Raw genomic sequence first — 7,173 nt, forward strand, 5'->3', positions numbered from 1 at the left:
ATTCACATCTATTCATTTAAAGTGAAGATGTATCCTGTGAACAGGTACTTCTTTCACTCTCATAATGAGACAAATTTTTATTCACTCTAAACCAGACGAAACATGACATGAGATTATACTGCAGGACACACACAAGACAACACATTATTAAAACCTGCAAAGAAAGTGCTGAACCATCAAGATAAAGAGGTATGTAACAAAACGCTGTGGTCGCGAATAGAGTTTATTTATGAAACTTATTTTTTCTTTTTCTTTTAATTTCTCTAATTCCTAAATCCTCAGCAAAAATTTTTGTCTTTTTTATCTAAATAAAACTAAATAAATCTAAAATGCCTTAATTCAGAGGTTTTATCTTGTAAACAAAATGTGCTACAGGGTCACAATTTCCAAAAATGTTAAAAAGAAAATGTAATTCCTTAGCAGATTATAAAATTACTAATTTCTTCACCCGGACTAAATGTGACACTGTAGTATATTTTGCAGTGTATGATTTGACTTTCCTCAAAATGATGAGGAAAGGTAAGTGTTTTAGGCAGAGTAAGATCTGTTGATCTCAAGGAAGTAGAAGCCCAACATTGCACATGAAGATCTTCACAAAGTAAAGAAGAATTTTAAGAACACTGTTAGAAAGAGTTTTTTTGTTTCGAAGTGTGGTGGATCGTCAACATTTTGGTGTGCCATGATGGCCGAGCGGTTAAGGTGTTGAACATGAAATCTGATGGGGTTTTTCCATGCAGGTTCGAACCCTGCTTGCAGCAAGGTTTTAGCGGTGCCTAGATGTACACCATTCTCTCTCACAGCCTTTTTAACAATTAACACTTGTACCCTTGAGCAGTTCTACAAATGCCTACCTCTAAAGAGCTGGCCCTCACCAGTGACATGGGTAAAGATCCACCACAAACTGCTCTACGTTCAAAATGGAAACCGTTTTAGCGAAGCAGGGGATGTTACAAGGAAAGAGACTGAGCGGTGCTTAGAAAATACCACAAGACCTTTCCCAACAGACATTCAAATATATGGCTGGGTGGTTAAGGTGTTGGACTTGAAATCTAATGGTGTTACCCTGGGCAGGTTTGAACCCTGCTTGCAGCGAATAGGGAAATTTTGACATTCTACATGTACATTAAAGTTGCTACCTGTGAACAACAGCCAGTTCCAAAAAAACAAGGTAGAATAAAACGAGGGAGTTTGTGACAGAAAATTCATGTAGGGGACTCTTCACATATACAAGACCACTTTCAGGTGTAAGCTTCAGTGCACTATGGAGGGTGTGATGAGGCTGCATCCACTGCCAACAGAGGTCAAAGCAGCTGAGCCTAAAGCCTACTCAAGACTGTCGTATGTTTACAATAGGATGTGAATTTGTCAACGGCCTACTCTCTGAGGACATGAGCAAGAGACAGCTTTCAATTACGCTAAGGAACTTCTGCAATCCAGCAGGGTGTTAGTGCCCTAGGATGAAAACTAGGAACTGATCCTGTACTGTGATGCCTTAACATACGGTGGTGGAGCAGGGATAGCTCATTGCATTCGAGGAGTAGGGGAGAAAACTACAATTTTCATCATGCATGATTTCATTTGCAGTGGAGAACTCTTCTCAGTCCAAGGTAAATTAGTGGTAGGACCCTCAGAGAACAGCAGAAACTAAAATTTTGGACCAAGTTCATAGCAAGGTTAATTAAGCACCTCACAGGGCCAGTTTCCTACAGCATTTTCTAGGAAAGCTGCGATGGCCGAGAGGTTAAGGCGTTGGACTCGAAATCCAATGGGGTTTCCCCGCGCAGGTTCGAACCCTGCTCGCAGCGAGGTTTTAGCATCGTCTAGATGAACAACATTTTCTATTATAGCCTTCTCCATAATTACCACTTGTACCCTGGAGCAGTTCTACAAACACCTACTGTACCTCTAAAGAGATGGCCCTCACCAGTAACATGGGTAAAGATCCAGCACAAACCCACGAACTGCTCTACATTCAGAACGGAGGTGAAGGTGTTTTGTCTGACCTGCTCCGCCTTAGTGGGTGCAGACCTGTCCTGTAGAGACGTGATGTCTTTAATCAGTCTGGCTGCATCAGCTGGATCTTGAAATCCAAGTGTTATCTTTCAGAACACAATGCTGATTCTTTCAGGGGAAAAAAATCCTGTTTGTGTGTCTTTACCTGTTATGAGTAAAATTATTTGGTTATGCATCATACGTAAGCATGTTTTTACACGATATGTTCATAAATACTTAGTGGAAAGCAGGGATTAGGAAGTCTAAATATCAGCAGCTGTGCATATATTAGCAGAGTGGCACATGAAACATGCTTGGCCCATAACCCAGAGGTTGATGGGTTGAAGCTATTCTCTGCTTAACCCTAAAATTTTTAAGCCCATAATACGAACAGTGTCAAAAATTTGCTTCTATTTAGCTGCAATAAAGATGTATCCTGTGTAATATTTTTTTACATTTATAACAAGACAAATTCTTATTTATTTCACTGTCCAGACAACACATTCTTAGAGTGACCATACTAAAAAAAAAAAGCCTCCTAAGCCTCCTGTGGGTTCAAGTTCCATCTGCAGTGTTCGAGGTTAGCAGAGTATCGCAGCAGATGTGTCTGGCCCATAACCCAGAGGTCCATGTATTGAACCCATCCTCTGCTAAGATCATGACCACTGAAACCCATGGAATTAAGTTATCGCTCCACTGGATGTTTGTTCATGCTGCCCTTTCATCCATCCCTAGGAATATCAAGACCTTTTCACAGGTCCTTCAGGAACTCCACACCTAACGACTCCCCCTACTCTCGCTGGTTGTTCCATCTTAATGACTCTCCCTAATCTCCCTCTATTGCTGATTCTTCTTAACACCTTTCTTCCTCTCCTACTCTCTAACGACTCTCCCTCCTACTCTCACCTTCTCCCTTGTTCACCTAACAAGCTTTTTCAGACAGGCTACGGTCCTTGACCCTGGAGGATACAAATATATGGAACTTAACAACTTCCCTCAGTTTGAAGAAGCTACTTGAATGAAAAGTGAAAAGTTCAGGTGACATAACTCAACTCCCAGATAACCTCACCTGGATGACTGAGAATCTTTACAGACGTATCTCCAATGCGATTTTAAAAACTGCAAGGATAGTGCTTAAAAAGGTCACATTTGCAGAAGAAATGTCATAAAAAAATAATCATTTCTAAATAATTATCATTATCTGAGATCACATAAACATTTGATGAAGCTGCATTGGATTAAAAATCATATTCTAGAGGTTAATGAATCAAAACCACCCTATTAAGGTTAAAATAAATAAATAGACAAATTATTGCTTGATGTTTCTGCTGCACAGATGGGAACATACACACACACATGGTGTGTCTGAAGTTCTCTGTTTATTATCAGCCAAGAGCATATTTAGGCGTCATGTATGTCCAACACATCAAAAGAACAAAAATCATTAACATGTAAGTCTTATGGAGAACTTGAGACAGACGGACAATAGGGAGCACATTAGCATTATCTGGTTAAACAAAGGGGTTCCAGCAAACCGTTTGCATTAATATTCATCCGGACGTGGGCTACAGGAAGTACATATTACCATATAAGGAATGAGGAATCACAATGAGGGGGTTGTTTTTATGTTTGTTCACATAATAGCAGAAAACCAAACACATCATCTGTTAGGACCAAGCTTTTCTAAGCACCTATTTCAATGTCAGTTATTTGGTTTTAGTAGTTTAAAATGAAGGTGTATCCTGTGAATGTATCCAGTAAGCTTATCTCCATTACATTTAGAAAAAAAAAATAATGAAGAGTAGTCTCTTGTAGAAACGATACTTCTTACATTGATCTATTTTGACAAAAAACAACCATCCGACCGACCAAAAATATTTTCTTATCCTGTTATGATAATGCACCAGCCTTATTAGCTTAATGAAGGAGCCAGTGGCTTGGAGTGACGTCAAACAAACATAAATGGTAAACAAAGCGTTGCATAAACAAATGTTTGTTTTTGGACAATCAGCAGATACACATATTAATTTGTTAAATCTGTGTATAATACTGATGTCACAAATTACTTGTTAGGGCAGAAAGTTCATAACATGCCTAGCATAACATAACATAACATAACATAACATAACATAACATAACATAAAATAACATAACAAGCTATTATATTTAAGGATATCCTGAAGATTTGAGCATGGTTTGCAGAGTGGTATGGTGCAAGTGTTCTGGGCCAATACTGGTCAATTGAAATGACTCTCTGCTAAGACCTATGACTTTTAAGTCAACGGAATTAAGATAAGCACTCTCCAATGTGTTATTAACATCTATAAGGATAGTTCTAAACCATCATCTTAGCAGGAGATTGGTTTAAAAAAATACTGACTGTAATCTGAGATCATTTGAGTATTTGATGAAGCTACATTGACAACCTCTAATCATAATCATAACATTGAGGGTAATAGATCAAAACCATCTTCTGCTTATTCAATATCAGTGATTTTGTTTTAGTGATTCAAAATAATAATGTATCCTGTGAACAGAGAGGTTTGTCCATGACATTTTGCACTAGAGATTTTCTAATTCCTTGAATCTAAATCAGACTAATTAAAAGAACAGAGGAAGAAAATGTAAATAAGAGACATATATGATTTAAAGAAATGACACAAAGTGGTTAAGGATCAAAATGATAGAAAGGGTTAAGTGTTTCAGGCAGGGGTGTAACGATACACTCTGGTCACAAATACTGTAGATTCCTTTATTTTTATTTTAGATCTGGCTGAATGTGACACTGCAGTATATTGGAGGATGTACTCATATCCACACATGGTGAGTTCTTCCGTATCCAAAAAATGAGATGTTGAGGTTAATGTGTGTAATCCAGTTGAGACCGTTTGTCTCAGGTACAGTTATGTTCAAAATTTAGCATAAAAATATAGTAAAATTCATCCAATTATATCGGGTCTCATACAACCTCAAACTAACAACATACAACTCCTTTCACCATGTCATTATTTATGTAACCAAACTGATGCCAAAAAGGAAGTAAAAACGTGGGCAATAGAAAGTACCCTCGTACTGCTTTTACAGCAGGGTAAGTTGCAGCTAGGTGCTGCCAATCATCAGTCCTTGATTCACTGATCATCAGCAGGTATGCAGACCTTTATAAAAGCAGACATTTTGGCAGTTTGCTGGTTTAGAGCATTCAGGTGTGTGTTAACACACACTCACAAAGTGAAAGACATCCCAGCACATTCACCCATGTGATGCTCAGAGAAATACAAAACAAAAGCAAGTGCTACATCTTAAGGCCTCTCTAGGTTAAATCTTAAAGTCCTTGCACAATTAGAAGAAGACTGAACTAGTACAGTTTGTTTGAAAGGGATTGTCAACATTCCGACAGCTAAAACTTGGTAGAAATTGGGTCATGCAACAGCATAATGATCAGAAGGAGAAACACAACAGTAAATCAACATCAGAATGGCAAAAATAAATTAAAAAAAGAATCAAGGTTTTTGAATGGCCAAGTCAAGGAGTCAAGACACCGGCCTCCTAATAATAATAATTTAATTACTTGTCACATGTACCTTACAGCACTGTGAAATATCTTTTTTGCATATCCCAGTTAGAAAGCTGGTGTCAGCCAGGATACAGCACGCCTGGAGCAGATAGGGTTAAGAGCTGCTTAAGGGCTTGAGAGTGGAAGGCTGACAGTGCTTGGATTTGAACCCCCAAATCTTCCAATACAGTAATCTAGTAACCCACAGCCTTAACCAATTGAGGCACGACTAAGCCAGGCATGATGAGTTTGAGTCCCAACTGAGGTGTGTGTGATCAGCAGAGTGACCTCGTCCCAAAACTGACAGGTTCATGACCTGAAACATTCCTCTGCTAAGACCTTTCTTTTCAAAGACATAACACAAACAATGTTTAAAATGTAAGCATTTTAAATTATAAAAATAACATGTATTTTTTGTCTGTATTCAACTAAATTATTAAAACATGACAGACAATAAAAATTACTGGAATTATGTTAAGAACTGTCGAATGCATTATTAAAACCAGCATGGTTTTCAATTCAATTCAATTCATTTAGATAGTTAGAATATTTTGACTGAAATTTAAATGAAACCTGAATTTAGATTAGATTAGATTCTACTTTGTCTCTGCACATGTACTGTAATGATTAAAAATGAAGATGATTATAAAAATTATTTTATTTATTTCTCCAATTACATTTCTGCAATTTTTCCTATTGCTGTAATATCTTTGTATCTTTCTAATCTATCCACCCTTTATTGTTAAGTTCACGAACAGTCATATAAGCATTTCATTGCATATCATATTGTGTATTGGCATATTAAATTTTTATTGAAATATACACACATGATGCACATCTACTTAATGTGATGGTGAGGTTGATGTTTATAATCGAGTTGAGACTATTTGTATTGGGGCAGTGGTGGCATGGCCCAGTGACCTAGTAGATGAGGGGCTGGCATGCTAAACCAGAGAGTGTGGGTTTGCTGCAGGGTGACGCAGCAGAAGCATTCTCAGCTCATAACCCAGGGGTCGATAGATTGAACACATCCTTTATTATGACCTGCCATTTTTAAGCTCCTACACAAACACTGTCAATAATTCTCTTCTGTTCATTCACAGTAAAGACATAAACTTTAAACATGTACTTCTGTGACATTCATAACTAGACACATTCTTATTAATTTCACTCTAAGACTAAATATGATAATATTATACTGAAGGACGTAGTCTTCAAATGACCATGCTAAAAATTATGATTTCAAAACTGAAAGCTAAATTAAAGCAAACAGGAGGACTAAATCTAAATCATAACAAAGAATGGCAAAATGTATGTATAATTTTCTTAAATGTTATAAAAAGTGAAGTGTTTTAGGTAGGGCTAAAAAAATATGCATATTTTGACCGTTTAAAACTTAATTAATCTAAATTAGCTAAAACGGGTTTAATATCATAAATACAAATAACCTACAGGATCACTAGCAGAGTGGTACAGATTTATTCTATGAAAAGTAAGAATTTTTTGTATGACAACTTTTGCTTCACATCTGTGACATAAAGAAAAGCAAAATAATCTGTGTAATATAATCTTGTATTGTTGGTGAAATCCTTATTAATAATTAGGCAGCTCCTGTTTTTAATAAAGTG

The 7,173-nt window shown here is 37.0% G+C and overlaps 1 non-coding gene across 1 annotated transcript; it reads left to right on the forward strand.

Annotated features, from left to right (window-relative positions):
* The first annotated feature begins 1,723 nt into the window (after positions 1 to 1,723).
* Positions 1,724 to 1,805, forward strand: trnas-cga (transfer RNA serine (anticodon CGA)). The gene has a single exon. It is a non-coding gene; the product is annotated as a tRNA-Ser (tRNA).
* The last annotated feature ends 5,368 nt before the right edge of the window (positions 1,806 to 7,173 follow it).

The sequence above is a fragment of the Clarias gariepinus genome, chromosome 17 (assembly GCF_024256425.1).
Source record: "Clarias gariepinus isolate MV-2021 ecotype Netherlands chromosome 17, CGAR_prim_01v2, whole genome shotgun sequence".
NCBI classification, from domain to species: domain Eukaryota; kingdom Metazoa; phylum Chordata; class Actinopteri; order Siluriformes; family Clariidae; genus Clarias; species Clarias gariepinus.